At 34.2% G+C, this 17,671-nt stretch overlaps 1 pseudogene; it reads left to right on the plus strand.

Moving 5' to 3' along the window:
* Window positions 1–17,317, plus strand: part of LOC110657663 (calmodulin-interacting protein 111-like) — a 20,370-nt pseudogene extending 3,053 nt beyond the window's left edge.
* Window positions 17,318–17,671: the final 354 nt, after the last annotated feature.

Consider the following 17,671-nt stretch of genomic DNA (forward strand, 5'->3'; position numbering starts at 1 on the left):
TTTCCATTTTTCTTCTCTATTTGCCTTTTAATTATTCTTTCTCCCTAGTGAAAATTCAATGAACTAGAAAACATGTTCTTTTGTCCAATTTTCCAATTCGTCATTTTTCTTTAATAAGATTTTTTTATTAGAAATTTGTTTTATTAAATAATCATATTTATTGAAAATAATTATTATTTAATTGTGATTATTTGAAAAGCACTATCATATTATCAATGAAAAAAATTAAAAAACAATATTTTTTCCTTTCAATTGATAAAAAAATTTATTTGGATGTGTTTATACCAGGATAAATTAAAAAATAATTTAAAAATGAAAAAGAACATTGCCAAAAAGGTAATAAGGTTTGAGCCTTAGGTTAGTTGTTGTAAAAGGTCTCCAAAAGAAGGGAATGTGACTAAACTAGCTGGCAGCACATGCATGGAGTTTTCCTTTGATATTATAATTTTTAACAGCCCTCGTGAGAATGTTGAGCTGCTCATCTTTTGAGGACCATGCCATGTGCATGAGGGCTCACCAGGTGAGTCTACACACAAAGCATCATGCCAAAACGCACGTGTATGAAACTGAGTTTTGAAAATGGTTTAACCATATTTGCCAGCTTTTAATGATTGTGCAATTGGTACAGTTAGTGTTTGGCTAGTTGCTATGTCACAATTTTACAAACATTGTCTTGCATAAAATTTTAACAGGTTTTTGTATAATTAATTCATTTCATGGCATCAGTATCTGGCAATCTAGAAGTTCACCTTTTCTTTTCTTTTTCTCCAGGCTTTGAGGGATGAAGTGCGGTTGTCTTCAAACCTTTATTACACAATGGGATGTCCTGATTCCGGAAGGTTTGTATTTATTTACCCTATACAAAGTCAATTTCTAACTGGTCTGGCAAATGGAGATAATGATGTACATGATAGAAAAGTTGATAGTCTCAAAGTTCATAACTGCCATGAATTGCACTTGGAGCTGGTTCCTATTAAGAAGAGGGCAAAATTGAGCAATGATATGATCTCCATGATGAAATCTGCAGAAAAAACACATGAGCAATCTGAAAATGGGAAGATTTCATCCCCTAGGACACCTTTGTGTCAGCCAATGCTAATCTCCACTAGTCCTAGTCAATCAGTTTCATCAAGATATGAAGAAGCAACATCTAATTTATCCAATCTAAACACTACTTCTGTCGATTCGTTTGATATCAAAGAGTTCTTAAAGGATGAACGTGGCAAACAACTTCTACATGCTTGTGCTACTTCATGGTTATATTCTCGTATTTTAATGTGGAAATCTTGTGGCTATCCCCATACTTTCGGAGCTTTGCATTTTCCGTATCACAAGTTTGAATAAAATGCTGGGAGAATGTACATATCGAGATTTGATGAAAGAAAGTAGTCATAGCATATATCCTCAATCTCATGAATTAGTAGACAACATGAAAGATGCTTTTTCCATAAAATATGAAACAAAAGTATATTTACATCTACCAATGAGTTCGGCAACCAAAACCCCCGAGAAGAGTGGCTTTCCATTTGAGAGAATTGAGCGTGAGGGTTTGAAAAACATTTCAGGACATGATATATCGAAATTAGGTGGTCTACATAGAGAATATGCAGTTTTGAAGGATATAATTATGTCATCCATGAAGAACTCTTTGTCAAGGTATGTTGTTTAAATTTTTTTTTTTCGAAATTTTATTTGAATTTGCTTTATTAACTGCTTTCTTTGATAGTGACACTATATTTAAGGAACTTTCCTTTCTATCAACTTTTGTATTGAATTGTCTAAGACTGACATGGTAAAACACCTAGAAAGGATGGAGAGAGTCTGTACATTAATGTCAGGACTATGGCGCTTATGATAAAACTAACAAATTACTAAGATATTTTAGGGATGATGGTATCTGACCATCTGTCAAGCATGCTAGGATGATTGTATCTGATTATCTGTCAAGCATGCTTGTAGTCAAGTACCACTTTAAATCCTCTAAACACATAATGACTGTCTGTCCTTTGTAGCCAAGAAACATGCTTCAAAGTTAAAGCTGATGAAGCCCATAAACCCTGTTGAATCTGGGACAATGGGATAAATCATCTAGAACTTCATCCGTTAAGAAGTGTATTAAACAACTGTGGTAAACTTTTGGGCTTCTTATTTAAGCATAAACTATTTGAATTTTGAACTTAAAGATCATTCTCTCACTTTGTCCAGTATTCAGCCCATTATTACTTTGATCCTTTTCTTAAAGATTGCTTTTCTGGTGTCCTTTTCTATTATTATTATTATCATCATCATTATTATTATTTATTTATTTTTAATTCCGTGGTATGGACAATATTCCATGATCTGTTTTCTATATGATTTTCCCCTTAAATTTTGCCTTTTCTGTAGTATCATAAGCAACATATCATATGACATAAGTTGTGTTCATTAGTTAGTATTCCATAATTTGTTAATCATTCTGCAGGTATAGATTCTTTTTGATTCTTATAGCATTTAATTGAAATTCTGAACTCTAGGCCTTGGTTAAAAATCCTAAGAATAATCACTATCTTCTTTAAGAAGGCATGGTAACTTAACACATTGCTTGGTATGGGAGAGATAGTTATGCATGTTTTATGTTTTTATATCTGCTTTTGTAACTGTGCTATGAACCATTCTTTATTTCCAATTCAGTTTTGTCTTTTTCTGCACAATGATTTTTTAGTATTGATTATTGACATAACTATTTAGTCTTGGTTTATGGCCAACAAAAGGAGTGCTTCTTCATGGCCCACCTGGCACAGGAAAGACCTCTTTGGCTCGATTATGTGCTTTTGATGCTGGTGTCAACCTTTTCTCTGTGAATGGACCTGAGATAATAAGTCAATATCATGGAGAAAGTGAGCAAGCAATTAATGAAGTTTTTGATTCTGCCAGTCGGGATGCACCTGCTGTGGTTAGATTTTCTTCTCTCTTGGTTCTTAATTTTTCACCTTTTTTTCCCCTTAATTTATTGGGACCCTTTCCTTCTTCAAACAAAGTGAAAAATGTTAATTATTTTGGTATTGAATTGCAACATGTAGCAGTTTTTCACCAATTCTAGTCTAAAGCTATATTGTGCAATTTAACGTACTGGAAGTGAAAACTTGAAGTCAATTTGATAGTGCATTGACAATTACCTCTGTACATGCTCTTCCTAATCAACCTTTCACACATTTGACAATTTGATAGTGAACTGAAATAATGTGTATTTAAATTATATATATGTAGCTTTTGTTGTTTTATGCTGTCAAAATTGCAGTGAAAAACTATTTTTATGTGTTTAGATTGAACCACATTATTCAAATCTATAACATTATAAGTCTGTTGTCAGTGCAGATTACATGTTTAATCTTAAAGGTTATACCTTTCCAAAAATCATAGTTTACAATGTTATACATAGATGATTAACCTTCTGTTGTCCTTTTACAGGTTTTTATTGATGATTTGGATGCTATTGCTTCTTCACGGAAAGATGGAGGTGAAGAACTTTCCCTACGAATGGTAGCTACATTGTTAAATTTGATGGATGGGATTAGTAGGATTGATGGACTACTTGTAATTGCTGCTACAAACAGGCCTGATAGCGTTGAGCCTGCACTGAGACGGCCTGGAAGACTCGACAGAGAAATTGAGATAGGTAACACAACTGCTCCCCCTCCTCCTCCCCCCTTATTTTATGAATTAAAATTTTTATACTCTCTGTAGCAATGCTGCCCTTCAATTTTTTATATTTCATTTAGATCTTGTATGATCAATTATTCTGCAAGGCCTTAGGTCCAAAGTATGTGTTATAAATAGTAGGTAGCAATGTTCATATCAAACTCTTGACTTGTCAGATTACAGAAGCCCAATCATTACCAATTTCTTCATTTAATTATATGCATAATAGAAATTCTTCTTAAATATGTTTAGGATCAAACTTGAACTTGCCAACCATGGTGCGTCAAAATCAATGATCTAGTGGTCTCATATGGCTTTTTGCATTAATGTTATATTTAAAGAAGAAACTATGTATCAAATATAGATAGCAATCAAAATATGTCTTGGCTAATGTTTAGGCTTTCAATTGCAATTGCAATGATATAGGTTTTCCTACTAGATGAATTGGGACTTGGTGGATCTTGCATAACCTTCTTTGCATTGTTTTCCATTAGATCTATTGATGCGAGCTTGAGTTCGTGAATCGGATATGGGGCATTCTATGGATGGTATTAAAGTTCATCTTGTGCAAAAGAGCTCTTGGAGCTTGTTGGATTCAAATACTTATCACCTTTTGCATTCAAAGTGACAAAATATATAGACCATATCCATGATAAAGAAGCCAATAATCTAGGCTTAAAATAGAGGAGATGAAACCAGTAGCCTGAAGACTAGGACTAAGAATAACCAAAAAAGAAAAGTGACCCAACTAACATGGCCATGCGCCAAGCACTCTGTGTCCTACTTCATGCAGCTTGTATCCCCACTTAAAACTATTTCATAGTATGCCCCATAACCATTTCACTTACATTCCCACTTAAACTACTTCATAGTATGTCCCATAACCATTTCATGCTTCATGCAGAGCCATTGCACTTGTCAAGTAGAACCATGTACATGGGCCATGCCCACCTATACAGAACCACTTGTAACATTCACCTCTCCCTCCAAAGTAGAACCACTTGTCCTCAAGGAGAAATGTTTGAATCGAGTTGTGGAAGTTTGTTGGAATGTTAGGGTCCCAATGTCCCACATATTGAGAGCTAGATGTGGGTAGATAAAGCTTTGGGCTCCCTCCCCCGAACAGCTAGCTTTCTGATCCAAGTTCTCTTGAGGCATTTATCAGATCCATGTCGACAAGATAGGGCAGAACGAAGCATTTTATTTTACAACTTTGTGGTATGTGGGGGAATGTTAGGTAATCTAAATATTTAATAAATTCAGTCAAGTCTTTTGCTTTCAAGTTCCTGTAAAGGAATACATGAAATTAGCATAATATCTCCCTATGATGATCTATAACTTAATCTCGTATTGCAATACTTTGTCTATAGAATTGCCTAATAGGCATGCTAAAATGTTTGAATTAAAGGGATCAACCAAAACTGATGCAGCTCTTGTGTGTGTGTTTGACAAAAAAAGGGGGGCTAAAACAGAAGGAGAGGGAGGGAAATAGCAAGAAGAGGAATAATAACAAAGACAATAGATAAATAATGATTTTGATGGTATAAATGTGCTTGTTGGTTATTTCATGTAACTGTATCAAGATAGAGACTGCTATATGTATTTTTTGTTGTCCATTCAATTGTTCCACGTCCTTTCTTACTGAACATAACTTTCACCACTCACCAATGCCATTTATGTTTAATTCAATTTTAATTTTTTGTGTACAGGTGTTCCATCTCCTAAGCAACGACTGGATATACTGAACACCCTTCTCACTCAAATGGAGCATTCTCTTTCAGAAATACAGGTTCAAAACCTTGCTATGGCTACGCATGGCTTTGTGGGTGCTGATTTAGCTTCCCTCTGCAATGAGGCAGCCTTAGTTTGTCTTCGACGATATGCAAAGTCCAAAAAGTTGTATGATATTTTGCATTCCAATGAGTCATCTGTTGCATATGAATCTCATTTTGACAGTGTGATAAAAGAATCTGATTGCCTGGGTGAGATGCAAGACGTTTGTACAGATTCTATTGGAACAGTTTCTGAAATTTCAGATAGCAATGATAATGGGGTTAGTACTAGTTATAAGGAGACATTTTTGGTGGAAGAAAAAAATTTAGAAGTCACTTTCGAAGATTTTGAGAAGGCCAGGATGAAAGTGAGGCCTAGTGCCATGCGGGAGGTATGACTAATATTCCCAAATTGTTTAAATAAACTATATTATGGAACTCTTGATCCATCTTCATATGCAGTCCTAATATCTTGTTATTTAATATGGGAAAACTTGAATGATTGATAGGCTTTGCACCAGATATTTCCCTAAATGTTATGCACGAACTTAAGTACTTAGGTTATAGCCCTTGACTGCACTCACAGTATTTGGCTTTTTGGGTATTACATGTTGGTCTTGTAGCGTTTCAGGTGTTGCACATTGCACTAGATATGTTCCATAAATATGAAGCAGTTGGAAAGATAAATGGATTCTGGTATAGATAGTTCCAGTATTACAGACCTGTAATTAAGCAGCTGCATTTTTATTGATTATGACTGTGTTTTATGAGCTGTCAATTATCAAAAGCGCCTGAGATATTAGTGCTACTTTTTTAAAAGTAGAGTATGGCCTGTAAGCTTCATTAGCAGAATCCTGGGACAAACTTAATATTTGCAATACCCAACTTGTTTGCAAAAGCTTTAGAAATTTGTTATGGAATCTCTCTCTCTCCCTTTCTCTCTCTCTCTCTCTTTCTTAATTTCTCCACAGCCTTCAACCTCTTGCTCATAATTGGAACTGAAGCCATTTTAATTGTCATTCTCAAAAGATCTTCCATTAACAGAAACATGGAAATAATATGGTGGGGTTGCTAATCTATCCAATTCATCATTTTTTTCAAATCTATTTATCTACTTCTAGGTGATACTTGAGATTCCAAAAGTTAATTGGGAGGATGTAGGAGGCCAGAGGGAGGTAAAAGCTCAACTAATGGAAGCAGTGGAATGGCCTCAAAGACATCAAGATGCATTCTTGCGCATTCGTACTCGTCCCCCAACTGGGGTTTTAATGTTTGGTCCTCCTGGTTGTAGCAAAACTCTCATGGCACGTGCAGTAGCTTGTGAAGCTAGACTAAATTTCTTTGCAGTGAAGGGTCCAGAACTTTTTAGCAAATGGGTTGGTGAATCAGAGAAGGCTGTAAAGTCCCTCTTTGCAAAGGCCAGGGCTAATGCCCCATCAATCATATTTTTTGATGAAATTGATGGTCTTGCTGTTATTCGTGGGAAGCAAAATGGAGTTTCAGTTTCTGATAGGGTTATGACCCAACTTCTTGTTGAAATGGATGGTTAGTGATGTGTTGAATTACCTGTAAGATTTTTTTGTCTTAGAGATTTTGTTCATGATTTTTTTGGAAAACAAAATTTTTCTGTGGTGGTCACCAAAACTTGAAATTGCCTGCGTTTTATCCGCCTCTAGTTTGTTTTGGGATGCATCATGCTGTCACCCATTTTATTTTTTTGCATGAGTATATGTTTTGTTGTATTTAGGTCTGCATCAAAGAGTTAATGTTACTGTTATTGCTGCTACAAATCGTCCTGACAAGATTGATCCAGCCCTTTTGAGACCAGGTGCTCTCTCTCTCTCTTCTCTCTCTCTCATAGCACATGCTAGAGACATGCATGTTCACACACAGTTTTGTACTACCATTGTTTTTGCTGCAATGTGGTTTCTTCCTAAATGATAGAAGATCTAAGCAGGGCGCTTTGATTGGCTGCTTTATGTGGGACCTCCTAATGAGACTGATAGGGAAGACATATTTCGCATTCATTTGCGTAAGATTCCATGTAGTTCAGACATCAGCATAAAAGAGCTAGCTCATCTTACTGAGGGCTGTACTGGAGCTGATATTTCATCTATCTGCCGTGAAGCAGCTATTGCAGCCATTGAGGTTTTCTGATTTATTTCCATGTTATCTTGAACTCTTCATTTTCTTGTTCATTTATTTGATTTCATTTCATGTTCTCTATATTACTAGGAGTGCGTTGATGCTTCTGAAGTAACAATGCAACATTTAAAGACTGCAATTACACAAGTCCAGCCATCACAGGTTCAGTCTTATGAAGACCTATCAGCTAAATTTCAAAGGCTTGTTCACTCTAATCATGGACATGATGAATTACAAATGCAAGATAGCTCAGGTGGATCAATCTGGTTTCCCATCCGGTACACACTTTTTTCCTCTGAAATGCAATTTTCTTCTATTGTCTCAACTTCAGTATTTCTTTCGTTTTCTAAATTTGTCAGGACCCAAAATTCTGAATCGTGACCGGCGCATAATTTAAGTATTCTTAAACTATGCAAGCCTTATCAGAGTATTTCGAATGAATATATTGTCACTTACTAATCCCCAAAAATAGGCAAAATCCAAATAAACGAAATGCTGAATAAACATCATAAATATCCCATAAGTAAACTGCGGAGTCTCTACAGATTTCAATAAAAACTTAAGCTGTTCAATAAACTAAACTAATTATTAGCCCGAGAGAACATGAATTCGGGCATACCATGAGAACAAATCAAAGTTGTCTCTCTCCAGAAAATGAACTGAATATTTGGATCACCGAATTCTACCGATCCAAACAGATAACAGACAGATAAAACGTGGTTTGAGCTAGATGCTCAGTGAATGATAATTATAGCACACAACGGAATAGGAACAGGCAGACGCTTGATTAATTTCACAATAAATTTCTATTCAATAAAATCATGCTCATGCTGTCAAAATCATTAATAAAATAATTTCGTAAAACATATATATAAAATAAATTCATTCAATAAAAATTTTATGGTACAAAGGCACCGTGGTGATGATACCCCACATCACCAAAGGCCAGATGGTAAGCGCGCTACCAGATATCAGATACCTTCCTCATCCTTCACAGATATCAATGCATATGATACTAATACAAACCATAAACTGCAATGATGCATGACTCGATAATGCAACCTAATACCGTGATAGTCCACACGGCGGGGCCAAATAACAGAAACAGATACTGAGCACAGGTACCAATTCAAAACAGAAAATCAATTTGTACAAATCAATCAAAATCAATAAAAAATTTCAGATAGCAAATAATAACTGATAGTGCAATTCCAATAGTGTATTTCAATAGTTTCAGAGAGTCAATAAAATAAAATCAATCTCAAATCAATTCAATAAAATCAAATCAATCTCAAATCAATTCAGTAACACATCGATAAATTTTATAGTCAAATATCAATCAATATAAATACATTAAAGGCCTGTTCCCGGAATCCTAATAGGTCTAATGCAGAGATAGTTGACAAAATCAATTATTTAATCAAAATCGAGATAAAATTTAATAATAAAATAAGACTCTAGAAAATCACATATAAAATCATTGTTAAAATATTGATTTAAAATTTCATTTAATAACAAACTTAATGCTAAGAAATTTTTAAAGGGACAAAAACGGTGCCATGTACTATAATTACCACTCACCTGGAACCTCCAAGACAATAGTTATTTCAATAGAAGAGAGACAATTTCAATTGACTGATTGAATATTCAAATTTCCTACACACCCAAAATATTAAAGAAAAATATTAAATAATAATAAAATATAATAACTTTTATATATATATATATATATATATATATATATATATGGATGAACAGTGAAACACCGAAGACAAAGGGACGCGCACCGAAGACAACAGGGACGCGCACCAATATATATATATATATATATAATGAACAGTAACGAGACTCTTCAATTGCTGCCGAAGGAAGAAGAACAAGGACTCTCTAATTGCTTCCAAAATATATATATATATATATATATATATATATATATATATATATATATATATATATATATATATATATATATATATATAAAATCTAAATTTAAAGATATTGTCTCACAGTATTATGATAAATCCAATTCAATATTAATGATCAAAGAAAAAAAAAATAAATTTCTGGGGTAGTTGTAACAAATTAATGAAAGAAAATAAAATTAAATTCACTAATTATTGAATAAAGAATGAGAATTTTTACCTTGAAAACAGAATCGAATGTGATGAATAGAGAATGAAAAATTTAGGGATTCTCTGTTGAGAGTATTTGATAGAGGTGACAACCAGGTTTTGAGAGCAAAATTTAGCAGAAGAGATGATTAGGGTATATATATATATTTCAAGAGTTCTATTAGGTGTAGAATGGGATAAGAGTTATTATTGAACTGGGTTGTTCAGACTGTTTATATATATTTAATTTCAAAAATAATATATATATCTAAAAATAAATAAGCAGACCATCTAATAAAATATATGTATATATATATATATATATATATATATATATATATATTTATAAATATATTAAATTATTGTTAGCTAATTAAAATAAAATAATAATAAATAATAAATGTATATGGGTTTCCACATACTTCCCCCCTTAAAAAAAATTCGGTCCCCGAATTTGAATAGACAAAATTCTAACCTGAAGAATCAAATAAATGAGGATATTTGGCTCGCATTTCAGATTCTGCCTCCCATGTGGCCTCACTACTTGAGTGATTATGCCACAAGACTTTGACCAAAGCCACTTCCTTAGACCGGAGTTTCCTAATTTGTCGATCTAAAATCTTTACTGGTTGCTCCTCATATGACATATCATCCCTAAATTGCATGGTTTCAGGTTGTAAAACATGAGATGGATCTGGTACATACTTCCTAAGCATAGAAATATGGAAAACTGGATGTACATGTGCAAAACCAGGTGGAAGGGCTAAACGGTAAGCAACTGCTCCAATTCTCTCCAAAATTTCAAATGGACCAACAAAACGAGGGCTAAGATTCTCTTTCTTCCCAAACCTCATGATTCCTTTCATAGGGGAAACTCTGTAAATACATGATCACCAATCATAAATTCTACATCTTTACGCTTAGGGTCAGCATAACTTCTCTGTCGACTTTGAGCAGTCAAAAGTCGATCACGAATTAGTCGAACCTTCTCTGAAGTTAATTGTATCAACTCTGGTCTAGTAAGCCTTCTTTCTCCAACTTCATCCCAACAAACCGGTGACCTACACTTTCGACCATATAATGCCTCATATGGAGCCATCTCTATACTTGCACGATAATCATGTATTATAAGCAAACTCTACTAAAGGAAAATGATGATCCCAACAGCCACCAAAATCCATAACGCATGCACGAAGCATGTCCTCTAAAGTCTGTATGGTCCTTTCTGACTGTCCATCCGTCTGAGGGTGAAAAGCAGTACTAAAGTCTACTCGTGTTCCTAAAGCTTCTTGGAATTTCTTCCAAAATCGAGAAGTAAACTGAGTACCACGATCAGATACAATGGAAACTGGAACTCCATGAAGACTAACAATCTTGTTTATATACAACTGTGCAAGTTTAGCAAAGTCATATGTAGTCTTCACAGGAAGGAAATGAGCAGATTTTGTCAATCTGTCCACTATCACCCATATTGCATTGTAACCACCTCGTGTACTAGGTAAACCCACAACAAAGTCCATGGCAATATGCTCCCACTTCCACTCGGGGATAGGCAATGGCTGAAGTAACCCAGATGGTCTCTGATATTCTGCCTTAACCTGCTGACAAGTCAAACATTTAGCAACAAATTCTGCAATATCCCTCTTCATGCCACCCCACCAATAATGCTCCCTTAAATCACGGTACATCTTAGTTGAACTCGTGTACTTGTGTAAAGGTAATGGTGTGCCTCCTCCATGATTTCTCTTCTCAACTCATCAACATTGGGGACACAAAGTCTAGTGCCATAACGAAGAACTCCATCATCATTCAACATGAATCCTTGAGCTTGGTCTCGATGAATATTATTTATAATCTCACACAGCTGAGAATCCCTCTTTTGAGCCGCCTTAATTCGATCAATCAAGATAGGCCTAACTCGAAAATGTGCTAAGAATGATCCAGCTATGATTTCAAACTCTACTCCCTGATCTAGCAACTCATGTAATTTACCAATCAAAGGCCTCATCTTGATAGATATATGGGCTAAACTACCAGAAGACTTCCTGCTTAGAGCATCAGCCACTACATTAGCTTTTCCAGGATGATACTGTATGGTGCAATCATAATCCTTCAACAATTCTACCCATCTCCTTTGCCTAAGATTAAGATCACGTTGGTCAAATATGTATTTGAGACTTTTGTGGTCAGTGAAGATTTCACAAGTCTCACCATACAGATAGTGCCTCCAGATTTTCAAAGCAAAAATTACTGCAGCCATTTCCAAATCATGAGTTGGATAATTCTGCTCGTGCCTTTTCAACTGACGAGAAGCATATGCAATAACCCGTCCATGCTGCATCAAAACACATCCTAAACCAATCCTAGAAGCATCACAATATACTACATAACTCCCTGATCCAGATGGAAGGGCTAACACTGGTGCTGTAGTTAAACGAGTCTTAAGCTCCTGAAAACTTTTCTCACAAGCCTCAGACCACTGAAATTTCACATTCTTCTGTGTCAATTTAGTCAAATGTGCTGCAATACGAGAGAAGTCTTGAACAAACCATCTATAATACCCTGCTAAACCCAAGAAACTACGAATCTCTGACACAGTTGTGGGTCTAGGCCAATGAAGCACTGCTTCAACTTTTTTCTTATCAACGCACACCCCATCCTTAGATACTGTATGGCCTAGGAAAGCCACACTATCTAACCAAAACTCACATTTTGAGAACTTGGCATATAGGTTGTGTTCTCGTAAGGTCTAAAGGACAATTCTCAAATGTTGCTCATGCTCCTCCTTACTCTTTGAGTACACTAGAATGTCATCGATGAACACTATAACAAATTGATCTAAGAAAGGCTTGAAAACTCTATTCATGAGATCCATAAAAGCGGCCAGAGCATTGGTAAGACCAAAAGACATTACAAGAAATTCATAGTGTCCATACCTAGTCCTAAAGGCTGTCTTGAGTATGTCTTCTTTCTTAACCCTCAATTGATGATACCTAGATCTAATATCAATCTTGGAAAAATACTTCGCACCTTGAAGTTGGTCAAATAGGTCATCTATGTGTGGAAGAGGATACTTATTACGCACAGTTACCTTATTCAATTGCCTATAATCAATGCACATTCTCAAAGACCCATCCTTCTTCTGTACAAATAACACAGAGCACCCCATGGAGAAACACTAGGGCGAATGAACCCCTTATCTAGTAGGTCCTGTAGTTGCTCCTTCAACTCCTTAAGTTCTGCGGGTGCCATACGATAAGGTGGCATAGATATGGGCTCAGTTCCAGGAACTAAGTCTATACCAAACTCTACCTCTCGCTCCGGGGGTAAACCTGATAAATCTTCTGGAAACACATCAGGAAACTCCTTAACCACTGCAACATTCTCCAAACCTGCACCTTCTACCTGAACATCTCTAACATAAGCTAGATACCCTTTACACCTCTTTCGCAATAATCGTCTTGCACTCACTACAGAGATAAAATTACTAGAGGCTATACTGCGATCTCCCTGAAATTGAAATTCTGCCTCCCCAGGAATTTAAAGAGTACAACTTTATTATGATAATCCAATGAAACGTGATAAGTGGCTAACCAATCCATGCCTAAAATCACATCAAACTCAAACATATCCAAAGAAACAAGATCTGCAACTAATTCCCTGTCTCCAATGTGAACTATACATCCCCTATACACCATATCAGTGTCTATTGCGTTCCTCATAGGTGTTGATACAGATGAAGGATACTCTAACAAAGTAGGTGGTGTACTAAATATCATGGAAAAGTATGGAGAAACAAAAGAATGGTTGTGCCCCAGTCTTAGCCATAGGCATCTGTTCAGATGTCTGATTAATAGTTTGAGGTGGTACGTCCCTTGTTGGATCAAGGTTTGGACCATTAAGACCCTTGGCCCTAGCTCTCTTCTTACGTCTAACAGACTCAGGCACCTATTCATTTTAATAAACAAGCATTAAATTTGAAAATGTGAGCCAAATTAAGACAGGTGAAAAAGTACGAAGGACGCAGATATCTGAAGCAATGATAAACTGAAAAGACGTTAAGGATCCTATGCTCCGCAAGTTTACTAGACCTCAACCGGGCTCTGATACCAACTTTGTCACGACCCAAAATTCTGAATCGTGACCGGCGCATAATTTAAGTATTCTTAAACTATGCAAGCCTTATCAGAGTATTTCGAATGAATATATTGTCACTTACTAATCCCCAAAAATAGGCAAAATCCAAATAAACAAAATGCTGAATAAACATCATAAATATCCCATAAGTAAACTGCGGAGTCTCTACAGATTTCAATAAAAACTTAAGCTGTTCAATAAACTAAACTAATTATTAGCCCGAGAGAACATGAATTCGGGCATACCATGAGAACAAATCAAAGTTGTCTCTCTCCAGAAAATGAACTGAATATTTGGATCACCGCAATTCTACCGATCTCAAACAGATATAATGCATGAGAAAACGTGGTTTGAGCTAGATGCTCAGTGAATGATAATTATAGCACACAACGGAATAGGAACAGGCAGACGCTTGATTAATTTCACAATAAATTTCTATTCAATAAAATCATGCTCATGCTGTCAAAATCATTAATAAAATAATTTCGTAAAACATATATATAAAATAAATTCATTCAATAAAAATTTTATGGTACAGTGCACCAGGGTGATGATACCCCACATCACCAAAGGCCAGATGGTAAGCGCGCTACCAGATATCAGATACCTTCCTCATCCTTCACAGATATCAATGCATATAATACTAATACAAACCATAAACTGCAATGATGCATGACTCGATAATGCAACCTAATACCGTGATAGTCCACACGGCGGGGCCAGATAACAGAAACAGATACTGGGCACAGGTACCAATTCAAAACAGAAAATCAATTTGTACAAATCAATCAAAATCAATAAAAAATTTCAGATAGCAAATAATAACTGATAGTGCAATTCCAATAGTGTATTTCAATAGTTTCAGAGAGTCAATAAAATAAAATCAATCTCAAATCAATTCAATAAAATCAAATCAATCTCAAATCAATTCAGTAACACATCGATAAATTTTATAGTCAAATATCAATCAATATAAATACATTAAAGGCCTGTTCCCGGAATCCTAATAGGTCTAATGCAGAGATAGTTGACAAAATCAATTATTTAATCAAAATCGAGATAAAATTTAATAATAAAATAAGACTCTAGAAAATCACATATAAAATCATTGTTAAAATATTGATTTAAAATTTCATTTAATAACAAACTTAATGCTAAGAAATTTTTAAAGGGACAAAAACGGTGCCATGTACTATAATTACCACTCACCTGGAACCTCCAAGACAATAGTTATTTCAATAGAAGAGAGACAATTTCAATTGACTGATTGAATATTCAAATTTCCTACACACCCAAAATATTAAAGAAAAATATTAAATAATAATAAAATATAATAACTTATATATATATATATATATATATATATATATATATATATATATATATATATATATATATGGATGAACAGTGAAACACCGAAGACAAAGGGACGCGCACCGAAGACAACAGGGACGCGCACCAATATATATATATATATATATATATATATATATATATATATATTGGTAATGAACAGTAACGAGACTCTTCAATTGCTGCCGAAGGAAGAAGAACAAGGACTCTCTAATTGCTTCCAAAAAAAAAAAAATATATATATATATATATATATATATATATATATATATATATATATATATATATATATATATAATGAACAGTAACGAGACTCTTCAATTGCTGCCGAAGGAAGAAGAACAAGGACTCTCTAATTGCTTCCAAAATATATATATATATATAAAATCTAAATTTAAAGATATTGTCTCACAGTAATTATGATAAATCCAATTCAATATTAATGATCAAAGAAAAAAAAAATAAATTTCTGGGGTAGTTGTAACAAATTAATGAAAGAAAATAAAATTAAATTCACTAATTATTGAATAAAGAATGAGAATTTTTACCTTGAAAACAGAATCGAATGTGATGAATAGAGAAGGAAAAATTTAGGGATTCTCTGTTGAGAGTATTTGATAGAGGTGACAACCAGGTTTTGAGAGCAAAATTTAGCAGAAGAGATGATTAGGGTATATATATATATTTCAAGAGTTCTATTAGGTGTAGAATGGGATAAGAGTTATTATTGAACTGGGTTGTTCAGATTACAGATATATATTTAATTTCAAAAATAATATATATATCTAAAAATAAATAAGCAGACCATCTAATAAAATATATGTATATATATATATATATATATATATATATATATATATATATTTATAAATATATTAAATTATTGTTAGCTAATTAAAATAAAATAATAATAAATAATAAATGTATATGGGTTTCCACAAAATTGGAGGTGGAGCACATGATCTGACTTAGATGCAATTCATAAAACCACCATGCTTTTCATCCGTCACACCACCCACCCCCCCACACCACAACACCCCCCCCCCCCCCCCCCCCCCCCCACAACAACAACACACACACACACAAAAGGCATAGATCATAGGCCAAAGTGATCCATTACCATTACTGAAGTATGTAATTTCCTTCTGGCCTAATATCCTGGACTTTGTATTTTTTTTTTTAAATCTATCATATTCTTTAATTTTATCAATTTTAGGCTAAACTACAATTGGTAGCAATTTTGTCCAATTTAGCAAGGGGAAACGAAAAATAAATTATATGTTTTACTTATTTGCAATGCTAGTCCACATAAATTTGTTTGCTTTATTTTTTAAAAAATAATTATAGTAAAATTTTTTGAAATCAATTGTTTGAATCTGTATGCCTTTTCTCTGTTGCAGTTTTATTTATTTTTTATATAATTTTCTTTTTCTGGTGTTTCAATTTTGTGGCAGGACCCTTATAAAATCTGCCATGCAGTTCTTATATCATTTACTGGTTCCAGGCTTAAAATCTTCAAGTCATGCTGCAAGCTAACATGTCCCTCTGCAAGTGGCAGTAGATAATTAGACATGTCCTTAATCCCAGTGGAGTTGAAACTTTACCAATTGCCTGCCATGAACATGTTCTTCTTGGGGTGAAGTCCAGAATTCACATGGCCCTATCATGGTGGTAAATATCATCACTACTTGAACATAGCAGACTTATGAGCAAAATATGGCTAGAACATATTTATGAGATGGGATGGTGCAAATTTTGTATGGCTTTTTGGGTTTGTCTCGTCAATTGAGTGTAAGCAACTTCCCTTAAATATATGAAAAGATTGATTGACGCTCAAAGTTCAGAGCCCAGTTTGCCATAGCCTTTCAAGACAGTTGCTGATCCCACTTGAGTTCTGGTTTCAGATTGAATAGAACAGTTGGGGTAGTATGGGCCTTTGATGATATCTGATGTGCAACTTTTAGTTTTCGCTATGATGATTTCAATTGAAATTTCAATTTTGCTATGTTAATTTTGACAATTTGTGGAAAGAGATTGCTGAAAATCTGGTGCTTACATCTCTGAGAGATGGGAATGGATTTATCTGGGAAATGCCTATTCTAGATTCCTAGTTCATTTTTATTTTGAGATGCCAACACAAAAAAAAATTCAATTTCTCTTATACGAAATCATAAAAAAGAATTCTGATCTTTTAATGGATTTGCATTTCATTTTTATTTCACATTGTATCAAATGGCTTTTGCTTTAGTGCCAATGCTAGAAGTATTTGTTTCTGAACTAGTTGAATTAAAAAAAAAAAAGATAATGAACAAAATAATTTCTATATATTAATTTTTCATGAATAATTATTTTTATGTTAATTTAATATAATTTTCATACAACAATTATTTTATAAAATATAAAATATTATTTTACATATTTATGTTTTTAAATAAAAAAATTATCGAATCCGAATCCACAATAGGATTTGTGCGT

Source organism: Hevea brasiliensis, chromosome 16 (assembly GCF_030052815.1).
Source record: "Hevea brasiliensis isolate MT/VB/25A 57/8 chromosome 16, ASM3005281v1, whole genome shotgun sequence".
NCBI lineage: Eukaryota > Viridiplantae > Streptophyta > Magnoliopsida > Malpighiales > Euphorbiaceae > Hevea > Hevea brasiliensis.